Source organism: Lathyrus oleraceus, chromosome 1 (genome assembly GCF_024323335.1).
Source record: "Lathyrus oleraceus cultivar Zhongwan6 chromosome 1, CAAS_Psat_ZW6_1.0, whole genome shotgun sequence".
In the NCBI taxonomy this organism is placed as follows: domain Eukaryota; kingdom Viridiplantae; phylum Streptophyta; class Magnoliopsida; order Fabales; family Fabaceae; genus Lathyrus; species Lathyrus oleraceus.
The window spans coordinates 35672678-35696137 of NC_066579.1; the positions used below are offsets into that span (position 1 = coordinate 35672678).

The following is a 23460-nucleotide window of genomic DNA, read 5'->3' on the forward strand; positions in this document are numbered from 1 at the left end:
CAAGTTAGAGAAATATTTCGAATTTATTTTAAATATTAATTTAAATTAATATGTCTAAAATACAATTACAAACCAAATTGTTTTTAAGCCATATATAATACCAACTTAGATAAATATTTCCAATTTATTTTAATTACTAATTCAAATTAAATATGTCTAATATACAAATCCAAACCAAATTGTTTTTTAGCCATATAGAATACCAAATTAGAGAAATATTTCCAATTTATTTTAAATATTAATTTAAAATAAATATACATAACATACAAATCCAAACCAAATTGTTTTAAAGCCATATATAACAATAAATTAGAGAAATACTTTTAATTTATTTGAAATATTAATTTAAATTAAATATGCATAAAATACAAATTCAAAATTTAAATTATTAAGACAAAAATCAAACAAAACATCATGGTTTATGAAGCTTTCGCATAATAATAAATAATGAATGAAATTGAAAGTTGTAGTCTAATCTAGTACTAGTACTACTTGCTTTACAACTTAAGACATGTTTAAAGTTTATTAAAAGTCTTCTCAATTCCATTATCAATCCACTTTCGTTTTATCAAAAGAAGAAGACACGAAAATGTTGGGGGTGAGACCATTTTGACTAATAAGGTTGGACAATGAATTTAATATTTTTTAGAATGTATACTATCTTTTTTTCTTGTTTGGGAAAAGGCAGCTAACCCTTGAGTGGAACCCATGAAAAACTACGTCACTCAAAGTGAAAGCATAAAGAAGTTTACTCACCTTCTCTTTTTTGTTAATTTGAAACTTTTTTCTCACTCTATAAGTGACCACTATTTTCACTATCTTTTCTTTCACATTTTACACTAAGATAAACTTGTTTTTCTTTTTCATTTCTCATGTAATTAGAAAAGGAATCATAAACAAATTAGATAGAAATAAAAGCTGAGATGCAGAAGCACGTGGAGACAGAAATATAGTTAATTTTTTAAAAGTAAAAAATATCTCTAACTTAAAAAGATATGCAAAAAATTAAAGTTAATTAGTTAAACTAATATAAAAATTCAAATAATTTATTCAATCTCATTTATTAATTTTCTTTAAATAATAATAATTTTTTAATTAATTATTAATCTAATTCAAGAATAATAATAATTAGATTAAATTAAGTTCATTTCATTTTATCATGGACATAGCTAAATTATATTTATTCGTTTTATATAATATAATTAGGAATGTTATTTCATTGACTTATTATTATAATTTATTTTTCATTAGTTATATTTGCAAAAAAACTTATCAACCTAATTCATTAAATTATTTAACCAAAATTTATTTTACAAATGTATTTTTAAAATTAAAAATATCAACTCATGTTTACTTTTGCTCTTTCTTTAATTTTACGTGAGCTGCAATGAAATCATACATGTAGCTAACATATATTTTCTTGATTTCTGTTCAATGGAGAAAACAAAAGTGGAGCCCACATCATTCATTCTCCTCTATTTATACCATACTCCAAGGAAAAGAGAGCTATCTAAGATCATATATATCTCTTCAACTTCTCTCTGCTTAATCTCTCTTATTACCAATCAGACCCTAAGTGTCAAAATGTCTGCATTATCTATTTTCTTCTTGATATTGTTTTGCTTTCTATTTTCATATGGAGCAGCAACACATAAGATTATCAGTTTACCGGATTAGCCACCGGTAAACTTCAGCCAATACTCCGGTTACATCACTGTCGATGTTAATCACCAGAGGAACCTATTCTACTATTTCGTAGAAGTAGAAGTTGACCGATCATCAAAACCAGTTATACTCTGGTTACATGGAGGTTCGTAATTTTTTTAACGTTTTTATATATATTGTAAAATTAATTTATGTGATTTTTACTCATTAGTCTTATATATTTTGAAGGGCCTAGGTGTTCTGCCGTAGGAGAAGCTGCTTTCACCCAGCACGAACCTTTCCTGGTCAGTCCCAAGGGTTTGGTCAAAAATCCCTTCAACTGGAATAGAGGTATTTTTATACATTTTTTCAAGTAATTACCACAAAAATTATTTATGAGTTCTCCATTATAAAATTTGTTTTTTTTTACTGATTTTGCATTCTCTATTACAGAAGCAAGCATGATATACTTGGATTCTCCAGCTGGTGTTGGTTTCTCTTATTCGGCCAACACGTATGATTATATATTTCTAAATGATGAATTTGCAGGTATTGTTTTATTTTTAATGTTTTTTTAACTTGCTTACTATTAATTTTGTAATAGACCGATAAGTTCTTATATCATAACTAACTGAAAAGAAAATTTTAACATATATTCTTCTAAATACTGATAAGTTCTTATTTCATAACTAACTGAAAAGAAAATTTTAACATATATTCTTCTAAATACTGATAAAACGCATACGCATGTATCGATTTTTAGTGGAAAAAGTCTAAATTTATACTTCTAAAAGATGTATAATAATTTTTTTTTATAATAATATTGTTATTAATAATAAATTTTGTTAAAGTAGGAATAAAAATAATTATATTGCTAAGAAACCTATTTATAAAAAGTTTCTATTGGGAAAAATAATTAAAAAATTAATTTTATATTTATAAAAAGTTTGTATTGGGAAAAATTCAACTGTTCACAATATTATATGAAGAGATAAATGAAGATGTGATTAAAATTCATACATTTATGTGTTTCCTAATTTATCAACTTTTATTTTTTTAAATATAACTCTTATTCTTCCTTTTCATTTTTGATGTAGACATATTATTTTTAACATGTTTTTATCCTCCTCTTATTTTAATTATTAATAATTTTCTCTAAGTTTTTCTATATAAAATATTAAAATATATAGTAATAGAAAATAAATTATTAAACTGTTTAGAAATTAATAATAATTATTAATTATTCATATTGAAGTGTTTAACTATTATGTCTCTCAAGTGTGATATAATCAATTAAAACATTAAAATTTTCTCTTCACATATACCAAATCAAAAGTCACACTTTTTATCCTATTTATCGTACTAATTCTCTCAGATCTTGTATCATGCCCATGACATATAAACCAATGATTTCTTCATGTACGAGTAGCTTTAATTTTGATTATTAAAGAAGCTTTCAGTAAATAAGATGTTGTTGGTACTATATTAGTAATTTGATAAAGAAAGAGGCTTTATTATGAAAAGAAGTTTCATGATATAATGATTATGTGCATAGTGTTGGGATGAGGGGAAAGAACACATCTTTCCTTTTTTAAACAAGATAAAAGCAGTATGCATGCATGTGATTAAATATAAACAGTAATTGTGTTTGTGCCTACTCCACAATTTAAGATTTAAGGTACAAATAAATTTGTCACAACTCATACTCAGCCATCAATTAATATTGAAATTGGAATGATAATAAATGAATAGATAAATTTGTGACCCCTAGATTGTTCTATGATTGATGCTTTAGGAAAATATGGATTGCAAATTGAAGATTGTTTTATTAGTAAGACTTATTTAAAAATATTAGAATTATTATTAAATAAAAGAAATGATTGTTTTAGATATTTTCATTTTAATTTCATTATACTTTTGACTTTTCTAAAGATTCATTAACAATGACAATGATTTTGAAATACTTGTCTGAATATATAACAGTCAAAATGGAATAGTTATAAGGGTCGGTCTGTCAAGTCCATAAAATCACAGAGTTTGAATCTTAAAATTAAAATTCATATTTTTTAGGATTTTTTAACTTGGTTATAAAAAATTCTCTAACTATTAAAGCTGATAAGTATGGACCGCGAGTAGCCCTTATGTCTGCATACCTATAAATTTAAACAAATAGTATTAATATTTATGTTATCTCACTCTAAAATAACACATTACATTGTCTCATCTCAATAAATTTTATCTTTTTTAAATATTATACATTGATATAATCAAATTAATAGGTAACTATTTTTTGTTTTAATTCACAATTTCTTCGTATTATATTAGTTTATTATATGTTAAATATTTGAATATTATTTTATACAATATCGATATGTAATCCAAAAACATATTAAAGTATTTATAAAATTAATATAGTAATTAAATATCGACATGTTAATATTATAAGGTTTTTATTTTACTTTTTTTTTATAAAAAATAATTTTAAAAAACTCGTCTAAGGTCTGGTATTCCGAGGCCTTTATAGGGTCAGACTCGGATAGTAATATTTGAGCTTATATTATAATATGTTTTTTTTGACATGGTCCTAAAAAGCCTGAGGTCCACCAGGACCGACCCATTTAGGGTCGGGTAATCCGTTTCAATATTTTGATATGTATTGCACCAATTCTGATACATACTCAATACGATTAAATATGTAATTTTGTATGTCAAAGTAGTGTGCGTTCGACAGAGACGAATTGAGTCTATATTAAGTATATTTTATCGAAAGTAAAAAACAACTTATTGAAATTTATGTTAGTCAGTTACTTAACAACTTTTATGGAGGCAATGGAAAAATTTAATTAAAATATGTTCCTTTTTAAATGTCATTTTTTTTTATACGAATTGAATCATTATTGTTATTTTTTCAACAATAATTCTTCTTTTACCTAAAATACTCTTAACTATTTATTACATTCATTTTACTTTTTCTCTCTCTAATAATTTTGACAAAATACAATCAATATTACCTTGAACTTTATAAATGACACTTAAAAAGAAACATTTTTTTTAAAAAAGAGACACTTAAAAAGGAATGGAGGAAGTATCGATTTACATCAACCTTTATAATTTATTATACATTTTGATTTATTAATGATTATAAAATCATATCTATTTAATTTTCAATATTATCGATTTATTATCAATTATTAAATCATATCAAATATTTACACATCAATAATATAATCATATTTATTTGATTTTCCTGTACCCTATACATTTTGATTTATTATCAACTATAGTATCACATCTATTTAATTTTCAATAGTATAGATAAAGTGAATATAAATTTCAGGTAATAGTATTGATATATTTTTTTTAATATCAATTATAAAATCATATATAATACAATATTTATCTATTTCATATTTAGTATTACTGTCTAAAAACAGTAAAATTAATAATATTTGTGTCCACAATTATTCAATTGTATACATGATTATAACTTCTTTATATATATATATATATATATATATATATATATATATTATATATATATATATATATATATATATATATATATATATATATATATTAGATGATACTTATTTCTATTAACATAATTTACCTGTAATTTCTGACAATAAGCTAACCTCTTCTAAATTATATTAATATTCATATTATATTCAAAATTTAAAACTATTTTTTCATTTATTTAAATATTTTATATGTACATATTAACCACCACCATACTATATTTATTTACTATTTATTACGATATTGAGCGAACCATGAAAACTAAGTTAATGGATTGAATTAAATCCATCCATTTATAAGTATGGATTGATCCAATCCATCCAACATATTTTAATGAATCAGTGGATTTTTTATATCTAGTTTTATAAAAATGAATTTTTTTAAATATTAAAAAATTAATTTTTTGAAAAATACAAAATTATTTTTTTTTTCGAAAAAATGATTTGTTTTGATAAATACAAAAAATTGTTTTTTCCCAAAAATTAAAAAATCATTTTTTTTGAAAATTACCAATATTGGATTTTATTTTCAAAAAAGTTATGTTTTTATGAATATAAAAAAAAACATTTTTTTTCGAAAAAAAAACAATTTTTAAATTTATTTTTCTTAAAATACAAAAATATGTTTTTTTCCCGAAAAATAATTCCAAAAAAAATTAATTTTTTTCATTATAATACAAAAAATTAATTTTTTTCAAAAACATATGTGATTCAGTAGATTGTTTAGTTCCTTTTTTGGTTTTTATAATTACAAAATGTTGCATGGGGCTCAAGTTGAAAAACGCACGCGCATGTGTCAATTTTTAGTGGAAAAAGTCTAAATTTATACTTTTAAGGGATGTATAATAAGTTTTTTTTGATAATATTTTTATTAATAATAAATTTTGTTAAAGTAAGGATAAAAATAATTATATTGCTTAGAAAACTATTTATAACAAGTTTGTATTGGGAAAAATAATTAGAAAATTCATTTTATATTTTTATTAAAATCAATCCATAATTTTCAATATAACATTATTAATTAGTTTTTAACTTGTGTCTTTAGGCCACAAATTAGTATTACCCTATAAAATAAATCGGTGCAAAAAAAATTATAACTTGATATTAAGTTATGATTGGACACATAAAAATAAGGTCAAAAAATGAATAGATTGATTGTTACTAGTTTGTAGCATAGTTTACTTTCTAATTGGTTTGCAAAAATCCATTAGAAATATGCATGATAAAAATAAAAATAAATAATAAAGAAAAGTAGTCTTTTAATGCATGTTAATGAGTGTAAGGACACAAAGAATAAAGAAAACTCGATAATGGAAAGGACACCAACACCACAAAAAGATTACCTTTATAATTCTATATCATCACCTCTTCATTAAAAAAGTGATGTTGGAGACTTCATATTTTGACCCTACACCACGATGTATTTAGATTTTTTTATAAGAATTTTTTTCATTCTTAATCATAATATTATTGGAATCTCAAAAATAACCAAGAAAACATGCCTTTTGCATTATACTTAACTTATTATTAATTTTATAAGATATTTAATTCTTTTCATTCTTAATCATAATATTATTTGAATCTCAAATATAACTAGCAAAACATACCTTTTGCATCATATTACATAAGAAATTGAAAGAAAAGAATTGTGTAAATAATTCATCCTTTACTCATTAGGTACTCTCATGTATATATATTAGAAATTGAAAGAAAAGAATTGTGTAAATAATTCATCCTTTACTCATTAGCTACTATCATGTATATATACAACCCAAGTAAACATAAATAAATCTAAATGGAGTGAGTCAGGCTAATAACTTTTCTATAAACTCTTCATTAATTAGGTGAGTGAATAATGGGTCAATATCAGATTTACAAATCATAATAATTAAAGAAAATTAAATTCTAATTATTATTATTATTATTTATATCCTCCCGCAAGTTGTATGGTCTGAATGAGAGATGCAACTTGGACAGTAAATAATCGAACTGAGGACGAAGTAGGGGTTTGGTTAGAATATCAGCATCTTGAACATTTTCTCGGACAAAGTGGTATGCTAAGACAATATGTTTCATCCGAGAGTGAAATACAGGATTATCACTAAGATAACACCAAGATTGTCACAATAGATTATTGGATTGGCTGTTGGAGTGTGGTCAAATTTGATGAGTAGGGAAAGGATCCATAGTAGCTCACTCGCCATGTCAGTCAAGGCTTTATATTCTGCTTCTATGGACGATCGAGCAACAAAACATTATTTTCGAGAACTCCAAGAGTAGGCGTGCTGCCAAGATATAATAGGTAGCCAGTGGTAGAAATATAATCATCCTTGTCGCCTGCCCAGTCCACATCCGATTACGCGTGAAAATTTAGTGGGGTGGTCACGGAAATGAAGACACCTTTGTCACATGAACCCGCCAAGTATCCGAGCACTCTTTTGAGTGCAGTCCAATGCGTCATTCTGGGATTCTGCATGAATTGGACTAGTTTGTTGGTGTTGAAGGCAATGTCTGGGCGAGTAAGGCTCAAGTATTGGAGGCTTCCAACGAGAGCTCGATACTCGGTTGGGGAGGGTATGAGATTGCCTGAATCCTTGAGTAACTTATATGTGGCGGACATTGGAGTGGATGCTAGTAATAAAGAGAGTGAATTCATTCAACTTTACCGATATATCTAACAAGAGAGAGTGTGTAAAATTTAACAAGTGATTACAATTTTCTTCATCATACCATTCATCCATTCATGCTTAATTGAAATAAAAATCATTTGGTAGTTAAAAATTCTTCATTAATTCTTTTTAACTCTTCTTATCATAATTACAATGTACAGGTTTTAAAGGACAAATTTATTAAATAAATAAATAACTAATTTATTATATTAAAATAAGATAAGTGATATGATCAATTAATTATAAATAAATACTAATTTAGATAAAAGATAGTGAATTTTTTATATTTAATATTAGTTTAAATAAAATATGTCTAAAGTACAAATTCAAACCAACTTGTTTTTAAGCCATATATAACTCCAAGTTAGAGAAATATTTCGAATTTATTTTAAATATTAATTTAAATTAATATGTCTAAAATACAATTACAAACCAAATTGTTTTTAAGCCATATATAATACCAACTTAGATAAATATTTCCAATTTATTTTAATTACTAATTCAAATTAAATATGTCTAATATACAAATCCAAACCAAATTGTTTTTTAGCCATATAGAATACCAAATTAGAGAAATATTTCCAATTTATTTTAAATATTAATTTAAAATAAATATACATAACATACAAATCCAAACCAAATTGTTTTAAAGCCATATATAACAATAAATTAGAGAAATACTTTTAATTTATTTGAAATATTAATTTAAATTAAATATGCATAAAATACAAATTCAAAATTTAAATTATTAAGACAAAAATCAAACAAAACATCATGGTTTATGAAGCTTTCGCATAATAATAAATAATGAATGAAATTGAAAGTTGTAGTCTAATCTAGTACTAGTACTACTTGCTTTACAACTTAAGACATGTTTAAAGTTTATTAAAAGTCTTCTCAATTCCATTATCAATCCACTTTCGTTTTATCAAAAGAAGAAGACACGAAAATGTTGGGGGTGAGACCATTTTGACTAATAAGGTTGGACAATGAATTTAATATTTTTTAGAATGTATACTATCTTTTTTTCTTGTTTGGGAAAAGGCAGCTAACCCTTGAGTGGAACCCATGAAAAACTACGTCACTCAAAGTGAAAGCATAAAGAAGTTTACTCACCTTCTCTTTTTTGTTAATTTGAAACTTTTTTCTCACTCTATAAGTGACCACTATTTTCACTATCTTTTCTTTCACATTTTACACTAAGATAAACTTGTTTTTCTTTTTCATTTCTCATGTAATTAGAAAAGGAATCATAAACAAATTAGATAGAAATAAAAGCTGAGATGCAGAAGCACGTGGAGACAGAAATATAGTTAATTTTTTAAAAGTAAAAAATATCTCTAACTTAAAAAGATATGCAAAAAATTAAAGTTAATTAGTTAAACTAATATAAAAATTCAAATAATTTATTCAATCTCATTTATTAATTTTCTTTAAATAATAATAATTTTTTAATTAATTATTAATCTAATTCAAGAATAATAATAATTAGATTAAATTAAGTTCATTTCATTTTATCATGGACATAGCTAAATTATATTTATTCGTTTTATATAATATAATTAGGAATGTTATTTCATTGACTTATTATTATAATTTATTTTTCATTAGTTATATTTGTAAAAAAACTTATCAACCTAATTCATTAAATTATTTAACCAAAATTTATTTTACAAATGTATTTTTAAAATTAAAAATATCAACTCATGTTTACTTTTGCTCTTTCTTTAATTTTACGTGAGCTGCAATGAAATCATACATGTAGCTAACATATATTTTCTTGATTTCTGTTCAATGGAGAAAACAAAAGTGGAGCCCACATCATTCATTCTCCTCTATTTATACCATACTCCAAGGAAAAGAGAGCTATCTAAGATCATATATATCTCTTCAACTTCTCTCTGCTTAATCTCTCTTATTACCAATCAGACCCTAAGTGTCAAAATGTCTGCATTATCTATTTTCTTCTTGATATTGTTTTGCTTTCTATTTTCATATGGAGCAGCAACACATAAGATTATCAGTTTACCGGATTAGCCACCGGTAAACTTCAGCCAATACTCCGGTTACATCACTGTCGATGTTAATCACCAGAGGAACCTATTCTACTATTTCGTAGAAGTAGAAGTTGACCGATCATCAAAACCAGTTATACTCTGGTTACATGGAGGTTCGTAATTTTTTTAACATTTTTATATATATTGTAAAATTAATTTATGTGATTTTTACTCATTAGTCTTATATATTTTGAAGGGCCTAGGTGTTCTGCCGTAGGAGAAGCTGCTTTCACCCAGCACGAACCTTTCCTGGTCAGTCCCAAGGGTTTGGTCAAAAATCCCTTCAACTGGAATAGAGGTATTTTTATACATTTTTTCAAGTAATTACCACAAAAATTATTTATGAGTTCTCCATTATAAAATTTGTTTTTTTTTACTGATTTTGCATTCTCTATTACAGAAGCAAGCATGATATACTTGGATTCTCCAGCTGGTGTTGGTTTCTCTTATTCGGCCAACACGTATGATTATATATTTCTAAATGATGAATTTGCAGGTATTGTTTTATTTTAATGTTTTTTTAACTTGCTTACTATTAATTTTGTAATAGACCGATAAGTTCTTATTTCATAACTAACTGAAAAGAAAATTTTAACATATATTCTTCTAAATACTGATAAGTTCTTATTTCATAACTAACTGAAAAGAAAATTTTAACATATATTCTTCTAAATACTGATAAAACGCATACGCATGTATCGATTTTTAGTGGAAAAAGTCTAAATTTATACTTCTAAAAGATGTATAATAATTTTTTTTTATAATAATATTGTTATTAATAATAAATTTTGTTAAAGTAGGAATAAAAATAATTATATTGCTAACAAACCTATTTATAAAAAGTTTCTATTGGGAAAAATAATTAAAAAATTAATTTTATATTTATAAAAAGTTTGTATTGGGAAAAATTCAACTGTTCACAATATTATATGAAGAGATAAATGAAGATGTGATTAAAATTCATACATTTATGTTTTTCCTAATTTATCAACTTTTATTTTTTTAAATATAACTCTTATTCTTCCTTTTCATTTTTGATGTAGACATATTATTTTTAACATGTTTTTATCCTCCTCTTATTTTAATTATTAATAATTTTCTCTAAGTTTTTCTATATAAAATATTAAAATATATAGTAATAGAAAATAAATTATTAAACTGTTTAGAAATTAATAATAATTATTAATTATTCATATTGAAGTGTTTAACTATTATGTCTCTCAAGTGTGATATAATCAATTAAAACATTAAAATTTTCTCTTCACATATACCAAATCAAAAGTCACACTTTTTATCCTATTTATCGTACTAATTCTCTCAGATCTTGTATCATGCCCATGACATATAAACCAATGATTTCTTCATGTACGAGTAGCTTTAATTTTGATTATTAAAGAAGCTTTCAATAAATAAGATGTTGTTGGTACTATATTAGTAATTTGATAAAGAAAGAGGCTTTATTATGAAAAGAAGTTTCATGATATAATGATTATGTGCATAGTGTTGGGATGAGGGGAAAGAACACATCTTTCCTTTTTTAAACAAGATAAAAGCAGTATGCATGCATGTGATTAAATATAAACAGTAATTGTGTTTGTGCCTACTCCACAATTTAAGATTTAAGGTACAAATAAATTTGTCACAACTCATACTCAGCCATCAATTAATATTGAAATTGGAATGATAATAAATGAATAGATAAATTTGTGACCCCTAGATTGTTCTATGATTGATGCTTTAGGAAAATATGGATTGCAAATTGAAGATTGTTTTATTAGTAAGACTTATTTAAAAATATTACAATTGTTATTAAATAAAAGAAATGATTGTTTTAGATATTTTCATTTTAATTTCATTATACTTTTGACTTTTCTAAAGATTCATTAACAATGACAATGATTTTGAAATACTTGTCTGAATATATAACAGTCAAAATGGAATAGTTATAAGGGTCGGTCTGTCAAGTCCATAAAATCACAGAGTTTGAATCTTAAAATTAAAATTCATATTTTTTAGGATTTTTTAACTTGGTTATAAACAATTCTCTAACTATTAAAGCTGATAAGTATGGACCGCGAGTAGCCCTTATGTCTGCATACCTATAAATTTAAACAAATAGTATTAATATTTATGTTATCTCACTCTAAAATAACACATTACATTGTCTCATCTCAATAAATTTTATCTTTTTTAAATATTATACATTGATATAATCAAATTAATAGGTAACTATTTTTTGTTTTAATTCACAGTTTCTTCGTATTATATTAGTTTATTATATGTTAAATATTTGAATATTATTTTATACAATATCGATATGTAATCCAAAAACATATTAAAGTATTTATAAAATTAATATAGTAATTAAATATCGACATGTTAATATTATAAAGTTTTTATTTTACTTTTTTTTTATAAAAAATAATTTTAAAAAACTCGTCTAAGGTCTGGTATTCCGAGGCCTTTATAGGGTCAGACTCGGATAGTAATATTTGAGCTTATATTATAATATGTTTTTTTTGACATGGTCCTAAAAAGCCTGAGGTCCACCAGGACCGACCCATTTAGGGTCGGGTAATCCGTTTCAATATTTTGATATGTATTGCACCAATTCTGATACATACTCAATACGATTAAATATGTAATTTTGTATGTCAAAGTAGTGTGCGTTCGACAGAGACGAATTGAGTCTATATTAAGTATATTTTATTGAAAGTAAAAAACAACTTATTGAAATTTATGTTAGTCAGTTACTTAACAACTTTTATGGAAGCAATGGAAAAATTTAATTAAAATATGTTCCTTTTTAAATGTCATTTTTTTTATACGAATTGAATCATTATTGTTATTTTTTCAACAATAATTCTTCTTTTACCTAAAATACTCTTAACTATTTATTACGTTCATTTTACTTTTTCTCTCTCTAATAATTTTGACAAAATACAGTCAATATTACCTTGAACTTTATAAATGACACTTAAAAAGAAACATTTTTTTTAAAAAAGAGACACTTAAAAAGGAACGGAGGAAGTATCGATTTACATCAACCTTTATAATTTATTATACATTTTGATTTATTAATGATTATAAAATCATATCTATTTAATTTTCAATATTATCGATTTATTATCAATTATTAAATCATATCAAATATTTACACATCAATAATATAATCATATTTATTTGATTTTCCTGTACCCTATACATTTTGATTTATTATCAACTATAGTATCACATCTATTTAATTTTCAATAGTATAGATAAAGTGAATATAAATTTCAGGTAATAGTATTGATATATTTTTTTTAATATCAATTATAAAATCATATATAATACAATATTTATCTATTTCATATTTAGTATTACTGTATAAAAACAGTAAAATTAATAATATTTGTGTCCAAAATTATTCAATTGTATACATGATTATAACTTCTTTATATATATATATATATATATATATATATATATATATATATATATATATATATATATATATATATATATATATATATATATATATATATATATATATATATTAAGACGATACTTATTTCTATTAACATAATTTACCTGTAATTTCTGACAATAAGCTAACCTCTTCTAAATTATATTAATATTCATATTATATTCAAAATTTAAAACTATTTTTTCATTTATTTAAATATTTTATATGTACATATTAACCACCACCATACTATATTTATTTACTATTTATTACGATATTGAGCGAACCATGAAAACACGCGAGTAGATGACTACTTAATTATTTAATTTATTTTTTCTACTAAAATATATATTTTCGATGGGTCAAAAATACATAATTTATATATCTTTTATATACATTTCTTAACCACCACTATACTATATTTATTTACTCTTTATAACGATATTGTGTGACCTATACAAACTCATGTGTAGGTGACTACTTATTTTATGTACATTTCTTAAAATTCACTATATGATTTTAATTTACTCTTCTAACAACTTCAAAAAAATAAAATAAACGACATATATCAATAACAAAAAATATAAAAAGTTGGTGTTGAGAATCGAAGCAACTGACCATCAATCACAACGGTTGTTACAACGGTTGTTATTAAGAACAAGAATGAGATATATTTCAATAAAATAATAAAAGAACTTAACACGAGCAAAAATGAGATATCACTATACTTTTTTAAACAACCGTCGCAAGATAGTGATACCAAAAATGTATTTTATAGTAGTGACTATTATTCTTTGGTCTAGAGTGTAGAATAAGGCGGTTACGTCAAAAGTGTCGGGGATGGTGTGGAGAATATTTCAAAATAAGATCACAACCAAAGATAACCTTGCTAAAAGGGGAGTGATTGATCATAGGTGTGCCATGTGCGAGTTTCTCACCTTTTTTAGTGCCCTGATTTTGTAGGTGTGTGGAACTGTATCCGTTAATGGCTGGGAGTGTTTACTGCTATGCATAATGAATGTTGACAATATTTATTGCAGTTTGACAATATTTATTGCAGTTTGAATGGCTGTTGAGCAGAGGTAGTTAGTCGCCTTCGAAGAATGTGATGTTATGGTTCATGTGTGTGGTGACAATATGGGACGCCAAAAACTAAAATACTTTTTAAAATGAGGAAATAACTATTGTGAAGATGGTTAAAGAGGCAAAATTTCTATCTTGGAAAATACTTTTCAAGCAGCACGTTGAATAACATTTCGCAGTGGTTCACACATCCAAGGGTGTGTCTCAAAATTTTGTATGATTATTGACAGGTGTTGTGGAATAACATTAGATCTTTGCGCAATTTTGTTGGGGTTTAATGTTGGTAATCCTGTGTAGGTTGTTCATCAATAGGAGAGTGTTCACTTTGTTGAAATATGAATGCATCATGAACCATTTACTTTATCGTTCCCGTTATTCTTGATATTTAGTGCGAGTGGAGGAGAAAACTGATTGTTTAATAGTCGTTGTTTTAGTTTGGGTTGATTGTAGTCGCCTTCAACTAAGGGACTCTCCTGAAGCTAAGGGACTCACCCTTTGATTAAAGTCGTCTTCAGCTAAGGAACTCACTTCAGGTTGAGAGACTCCCCTTTTTATGGACACTATCAACCCAGAAACTCACTACTAAGACAAGGGGCGCATCCGGAGCAAAAATGAGGTTTTAAAAACACTTAGTCCTTAGCAAAACCCCTAATGCATGAGATATTATGTAGAGTTATATTTATGAGCGTGCTATATTAGGACGCCCTCACCCAAGAATAGTATCTCCTGGGGAGGTATCCTTACTAGAAAAGAGGACTCGCCTATGACTGGTGACGTGTATAAAGCCGTTGGTCAAAGGAAACAGAGTCCACCACTATTTCTTGAAGAATAGGTAGTCAACAACCTCTCTTGATCATGAGGGAGCCATTGCCGCCACTCAAGGGTACCCAAACCCTTTGCCCGAAGGCCTCTATAAATACCTCCCTCATAATGGAAAAATGGGAATCTTAAGCCATACTGATCATTACACCTTTTAGGAGCTTTTACCTAAGCAGTCCATATATCTACATGGTCTTTCAGCTCACGTGAGCATGACCCCGGAAAGAACCTTAAAACACAACCGTACAAGGCTTCTCACTGTTGTGGATAAACTCCACCATCGTACACATGTATTATTTTATACAATATCGATATGTAATCCAAAAACATATTAAAGTATTTATAAAATTAATATAGTATTTAAATATCATGTCGTCTCTTTTAAGCATAATCATGATGTATTAATTATCGTTCAAATCAATATTATTTATTGTCAATTAAGATTTGTTTGTCGTACTTCAACTCAAATTCATTTTTTTTCTAATGAAATATATTATATTATTTATTTTTAATACTCTATCTTATTTAATTTATGTATTCTTAATTATTTAATATTTATTTTACATATTATATGCTATTGTTTTAATTTTGATTTGAATTAGTTTAACTATTTTTATTATAGTTTTTTAATTTGATCAAATTATTCTTAAGTGATGTTGAAATGATTGTAGAACTATGTTAGGTTATTATTTGTATTACCGATATTATTGTATTAGTTTTATAATAGATTTTTGAAATATTTATTTTATTAGCCGATTGAATCAATTAAACCTTAAATCGCAAGATTCTTCGGTTCAATCTCCAATTCGATTTTTAAAACATTGCTATAGAACAATAAATTAATCAAATTCGAACACTTAAAATTTAAACTATTATTTTTAAGTAATTTTTGATATTTTTTGTATTTAAAATATCTATAAACCATCTTCACAAATAAAAGTTTTTGAAGACGTTAAACAGATAAATATCAAATTTAAAATATAATAATATAAAAAAAAAGTTTTTTTTTCTCTAACTTACATCATATTTAGTTTTGTCTCAATTTTAACCATAATTATTTTAGAATATTTTTTAAGGAGTAACAAATTTTAAAGAAAAAGAATTACATATTATTAAATTAATACAAATGTTTGGAGACTATTTCATGCATTATGCATGAAATAGTGCTAGGATGAGGCGAAAAACTTTTTTTAAGACATGAGTTTGGCAAGAACACGTCTTTACTTTTCCTATATAAATTAAATACTTACATCTAATACTATTCACGTATTTCTATATTAAATAGTATTTTTATTTATTTTTAAATAAAAAAGAATATTAATAAAAGAATATTCTTATTTTTAAAATTATATTTATAACGTAAAAATTATTTAGGACAATGAATATGTAAATTATAGATGAGAAAAAATATAGAAAACATATGCTATTTATAGGTAAAAATTAGATTAAAAAATTAAACGTGATTGAATCGTTTAGGAAAGATTTCATTTAATCTGATTTTATCTATTTCTTAATGGTCAAGTCAATGAATCTATAGATGGATTCATGGATTTATGAATTTTAAATAATGAAAATATTCTAATAGTAATAATAAGAAAAAAAGATTTTGATTGATTTTATCTTATTTTATGATTTTGTGACTATTTTGTGCTTAAAATCATGATTTTAATGAAAAAAATCATATTTTTAAAAATGCATTAATAAAAAACTATTTTGTGCATAAAATCATGATTTAAATGAGAAAAAACTCATATTTTAAAAATTGCATTAATAAAAAATATGAAAATTAATAATAAAATAATAAGAAAAAACTATTTTTGGGATTGGAAAATAAATAGAAAGGTTAGAAACAAATAAAAGAGAAAAGGCACTAAAATCAGGTTAAATGAAATATTTCCTAAACGATTCAACCACGTTCATTTTTAAACTTAACTTTTATCTATAAATAACACATGTTTTCTACATTATTTCTCATCCACAATTTACATATTCATTTGAAAATAAATAGATAGATTAGAAACAAATAAAAGAGAAAAAACACTAAAAATAAGAAATGTGAGATTCAAACTCATAACCTCTCATACTCATAACTCCTTATCCATACTCTACCAACCATTAGACTATTGTACTCATTCAAAATTAAATTGACACTTCTAAATACTTAAATAAAAAATAATTATTATTAGGAAATAATAACTAAACTTTTTGCCTAATTTTTAATAATAGAAAAGTCCTCCTAAACCATTAATTTATAATTTCATTAAATAAGTAACAACATAATATAATATTTGTATTTAATTACCTTCTTAATAATATAATCTAATGAGATATAATATTCTAATTACTAATCCTATTTATTTTTCCTAAAAAATAATTTTAATAGTTATAAACACTTTTTTAGCATAATTCTACAAATTATATTATTTTGAAAAGTCTAAATAATACCTCTAAACTAAAATCAACTCGTAAGAGGAACTAAGAGATTGATTTTCCCAATTAAAATATGTTTCTAGCAAGCTAATAATAATAACCTAGTAGCCTAATTCTTATTCTAATTAAATAATTGACTAAAAACTATATATTAAAAACAAAGTCCTTAAAAAGTCCTAAAATAACAATTAAACCCTAGTATAAAATCAAATTCCTTAAGGGGGTTAAAAAGTCTAAACAGTATCTCTTTGACTTTTTAGGTCATTGGGATTAACCAGATGACATACATGAGATTCTACTAAGTCAATGTACTATGTTCTAAGTCGGATAAAAGAGGAAAATGGGTGGTCAAAATTTGGGGTACGACGACAATAAAGGTGAAGGGACATGCGCTTATTTTTATCAAAAAAAGGGAAAAATATTGATGTTGGGATTCGAAGCTTGTCATCAAAATTCTATGACCACGATTCTTTTTAGGAACCGTGATGAAAAGTTTCTTAATAAAATAAAAAAACATGCGCGTAAAAAATATGATATGACTATGGTGGAAAAGTGGTTGTTTTAATATTGTGTCACCGAAGGTATATTTTCTAGTTGTGATTCCTAATTTCTTTCTCAATGTTAAGAATCTGTCGATCTTCAGTCATTTGGTGAAAATTTTGGCCATGTGTGCTTCACTCGAGCAATGCCTCACTTCATGTTCACCATGGTTTACCTTATTCCTTAGGAAATGAAACCTAGCCTAAATCTGCTTACTCCTTCCATACAGAACTAGATTCTTTGCAAGATTAATGGTTGACTTGTTGTCGATCTTCCGCACCAGAGGTTTCTTCACTTAGACCTCCATCTCTTCCAGCACAGATCCAATCCAAATTTTTGGACACACAATATTGAATCCTGCTATATACTCAGCCTCACATAATGATAATACCACCACAAGTTTCTTTCTCAAGCACCATGATATTGGGGCACCAAATACTTGAAAGAAATAACCAAGTGTGCTTCTTTGATATTCCTTATCTCTACATCAATCAACATCTGAATAGCAAGTAATCTCAGCTTCTTTGCTTTCAGAATCTCATGGAAATAGAATTCTATAATTTATTGATCCTTTAAGTATCTCAAGATTCTTCTTGCAGCATTCATTTGCGACACCTTTGGTTTATCCATGTATCTACTCACTAATCTGACTTAGAAACTTATAGCAGGTCGACTATTTCGCACATATCTCAGAGATCTGACATTTTGTTTGAACAAAGTGACATCCACTTTATTTTCTTCTCCATGCTTCTCCATCTTCAAATTTGATTTGACAGGCGAAGATGTAGGATTCGAGTCTTCCATCACGAATCTCTTGAGTATCTTTTTGACATACTTTCTTTGATGTAGCACCATACCTTACTTTAAAATTTGAAATTCCATGCCTAGGAAGTATGACAACTTTCCCATATTCGACATTTCAAATTCCTTTTTCATCAGCTCTTTGAACTTTAACATGTTCTCCAAGCTATTTGCAGTTACTAACAAGTCATCAACATATAAGCAGATGATTGTTATATCTTGTGCCACAAAATAAAAATAGACACCATACTCAAATTTGCATTTGATGAATCTCAATTCTACCAAGTATGAGTCGATCTTCTTGTTCCATGCCCTAGGTACCTGCTTGAGACCATATAGGGGTTTGTGAAACTTTTACACTTTTCCTTGCTTCCTCTTGTATCAGAAACCCGGGAGGTTGTGTGACATGCACGACTTTATCTAGGGGACCATTCAAAAAATTTGATTGCACATCTAAGTGAAATTATTACATTCCTTGCTTGCATGCCAAGGCTACGACCAATCGAATAGTCATGCATATGTTTCACATTAGTCGTGTCATGATCTCCGAAGAAATCCCCAAGCTACTAATCTTACCTTGTGTCTTGTAATCGAACCATCAAGATTTTACTTCAGTTTGAACACCCACTTCACTTTGATAGCTTTTGTGTGTGCTGGCAATTCAACTAGCTCCCATGTATTGTTTCTTTTGATCGATTGTAACTCTTCGACCATAACCTTATTCATACCTATGTTTAAGACTTGATAACTCCTTATCCATGATCCATGAGATGTGATCATCATTCTATATACATAATAGTCTTAATGCTTTAATGTTATCCCACTTCACACTAAAGCTCGACTATGGGTACTTTAAGAATAGTGTCCTTATGTTTAATGTGATCTCATGATTAAGTCATACTTGATACATTAAATGGACTAGCTATTCTAGGGACTTTATTAAACAAACATAATAAAGAAAAAGCCTTTTATTAATAATAAATAATTCGATACAAGTACCAAAAGTATTGGCCTCTAGGGCTTACACCAACATTAAGACCAAACTATTATGGGTTTTGAACTGTTCAAAGGCTCCATCTTTCACAACCACTGAGAAACCTTTTTCGACCATTATCTAACACTTAGCATGTTGCACTTTATTCCAGGTACAAAGAGTACATATTTGACCATAGCTTTCGCTTTATTGCTCCTTTAAATATCTATGTTGTTAGTACCTTCTTTTTGCAATGAGATTTTATCGACAAGTTTGACCTTGCTCTTCTAGTAGCCTATATCAAGGAACTAGATTTTGGAGTCGACATGGTCATCTGTGATTCCAGTCATAACCACTATATCTTCAGAATTATCTGAATCTTAGCGTGCAAGGTTTGCTCCTTCATTCTTCCCTTTCTTGTACCAATAATTCTTGACCAAGTGACCCTATTTTTCATAGTGATAGCATTACACACCTTTTTTTTTATCTTCTTTGTCTTTCTAATAGGAGTTTCCTTCTCCTCTTTTCGAGGATTCATAAGTCATATCACCGACCTTACATTTTTTAGGGTTTGACCAAGACTTCTTGCTCTAAGTCTTTTCTCCTTTTCCCTTGAACTTGTTGGAACCACCATGTTTCTTCCATGTCCGAGCTTGTAGATCTTGTATCCAATCTTGAACACTTTTCCTTTCGATAATCCTCATCTCATGTGCCTCAAACAAACCAATAAAATCTTCCAATTTCAATATTTCAAGATTGTTGGATTCTTGAATAGTAACGATAATATGATCAAAGTGAGAGGTCAATGCACACATTACCTTCTCAACTATCATCTTATCATTTAGGGTTTCACTGCAACCTTTCAAGAGATGGACAAGATTATACACCTTCAAGAAATATCCTACAATCTTTTCTTCTTATCCCATCTTCAGTAATTCATACTGCCTTCACAACTTCTATGATTTGACGACTTTAACCTTCATACCTCATTCGTAATACTTGACAAGAATATCGCATGCCTCCTTCACCGATTCAGCATGAGAAATCCTATCAAAGTTCGCCGCGTATACCGCCGATTAAATACGAAATTAAGTCTTGCAATCTTCCTTATTGGCCTCCTTGTTTGTGACTCTCTAAGCTTAAATTTCATTCTCAACAAGCTCAGGGACGTCATTAGTAACCACTTCAAGTATTTCATGAAAGTCAAACAAAGATTGCATCTGTTTTCTTTATCGGATCCAATTCTTGCCGTCAAGAATTGGAAGAGAATTTGAAATTCCATAATTACCATTCATCTTTTTAGCAAACACGATTAACAACCCACGATCCAGGAAACACGATCACCAACGTGTGATTCTTGAAAACACAATCAAGAAACTAATCAAGCTCTAGATAGCAATTTGTTAGTGCGTGAGGCACTTTTAGTAAGGAGATAAAGAAAGGGAGTATGGATATATAACGATTGTTATTATTGAAAGGCTAATAATTGAATTACAAAGTATCTATTTATATACAACTAAGTGACTTGACTACTAAGTAACAAACCCTAACCCGAACTAACTTGGGATTGGGCCACAACTTGGATTATATCATAATATACCCCTTATAACATACCCAAGTTGTACCAATATTATCACAAAAGGGTGGGGATTTGAGATGGAATTCCATGTTCACTGGGGAGAAGCATGCTAAAGGAGAAGAAGCTTCCTCAGAAGCTCTGGGGAGAAGCTGTTGCCACTGCAACGTATGTACTCAACCGATGTCCTACGAAGAAGTTGAAGGAAATAGTTCCAATACAGAAGTGGACTGGAGATAAGCAAAGTGTTAGTCATTTGAAGGTGTTTGGTTCTGTTTGCTATAAACATGTTCCAGAAGCCAGAAGACAGAAGCTGGATGATAGAAGCAAAGTGATGATTCTGATAGGGTACCACAGTACAGGTGCATACAAGCTCTATTGTCCAGAAACCAATAAAATTGAATTCAGCAGAGATGTGATTGTGAAGGAATCAGAAGTTTGGAGTTGGGATAAGTCTCAATCTGATTCTGATGTTAGAACTTCTGAAGAAAGGTCAGAGTTAAGAATTTCTGAGGTTGGAGTAAACTCTGACGTTGATTCTGACTCTGATAGTGATCCAGACTCTGATGTTCCAGACTCTGATGTTCCAGACTCTGATGATCCAGACTCTGATGATCCAGACTCTGATGACCCAGACTCTGATGGTAATCCAGATTCTGGTGGCAATTCAGACTCTGGAAATATGCCAGACCCTGAAGATGGTCAAAGTTCTGGAGGAAGTCAACCATCTAAAGCTAGAAACTCTGAAGCTCAAGACTCTGAACAAGTTCAGAGACCACAAAGAATCAGAAACATCCCCAGAAGATATGCAGAATTTGACATGCTGCAAGACACTGAAGTAGACTCTGAAGGAGAAGTTATTCAGTGTGCCATGTTAGTAGACTCTAAACTCATAAGTACAGAAGAGGCTCTTAAGCAGAAGCTCTGGCTGAAGGCCATGAAAGAAGAACTTGATGCTATAGAGAGAAACAAGACATGGAAGCTGACAGAACTTCCAACAGACAAGAAAGCCATCAGCGTCAGATGGGTTTCAAGCAGAAGTTAAAGCCAGATGGTTCAATTGGCAAACATAAAGCAAGGTTGGTAGCCAGAGGATTTCTACAGAAACCTGGGCTGGATTACTCTGAAGTGTTTGCACCTGTAGCAAGACATGAAACAATCAGAATGGTGATTGCAATAGCTGCTAACAGGAATTGGCCTCTGATGCATTTAGATGTAAAATCTGCATTTCTGAACGGTCCATTAGAAGAAGAAGTTTACGTGTCACAACCTCCTGGATTTGTGAAAAAGAATCAGGAAGGGATGGTGTACAGATTATACAAAGCTCTATATGGATTGAAACAAGCGCCCAGAGCTTGGAATAAGAAGAATGATTCTTTATTCAAGAAGCAAGGCTTTCAGAAATGTGAGATGGAGTACGGTGTCTATGTTCAGCATACTTCTGAAGGAAATATGACTCTGGTATGCTTATATGTTGATGATATACTGCTGACTGGAAGTTCTGAACAGGAGATAACTAAGTTCAAGAAAGTTCTGATGAATGAATTCGAAATGACTGATCTAGACAAAATGACATACTTTCTAGGGATGGAATTCAGATACTCTGAGAAAGGTATTATTTTGCATCAGCTCAAGTATGAATTAGAACTTCTGAAGAGATTTGAATTAGAGAATTGTAAGATTGCTGTCACACCTTCTGATACAAATCAGAAGCTGGATTCTGACTCTGATGGAAAGGATGTGGACGCTACAACCTTCAAACAGTTAGTTGGTTCTCTGAGGTATTTGTGCAATACCAGACCTGATATTTGCTATTCAGTTGGGATGGTTAGTAGGTTCATGAGTAAACCTAAGTGGTCCCACTACCAAGCTGCAGTCAGGATTCTGAGGTATATCAAGGGA

The 23460-nt window shown here is 27.7% G+C and overlaps 1 long non-coding RNA gene across 1 annotated transcript; it reads left to right on the forward strand.

The window, feature by feature from the left end:
• Window positions 1-1518: 1518 nt before the first annotated feature.
• Window positions 1519-14681, forward strand: LOC127086299 (uncharacterized). The gene is made up of 3 exons (XR_007789455.1): window positions 1519-1810; window positions 1894-2193; window positions 14397-14681. It is a non-coding gene; the product is annotated as an uncharacterized LOC127086299 (long non-coding RNA).
• Window positions 14682-23460: the final 8779 nt, after the last annotated feature.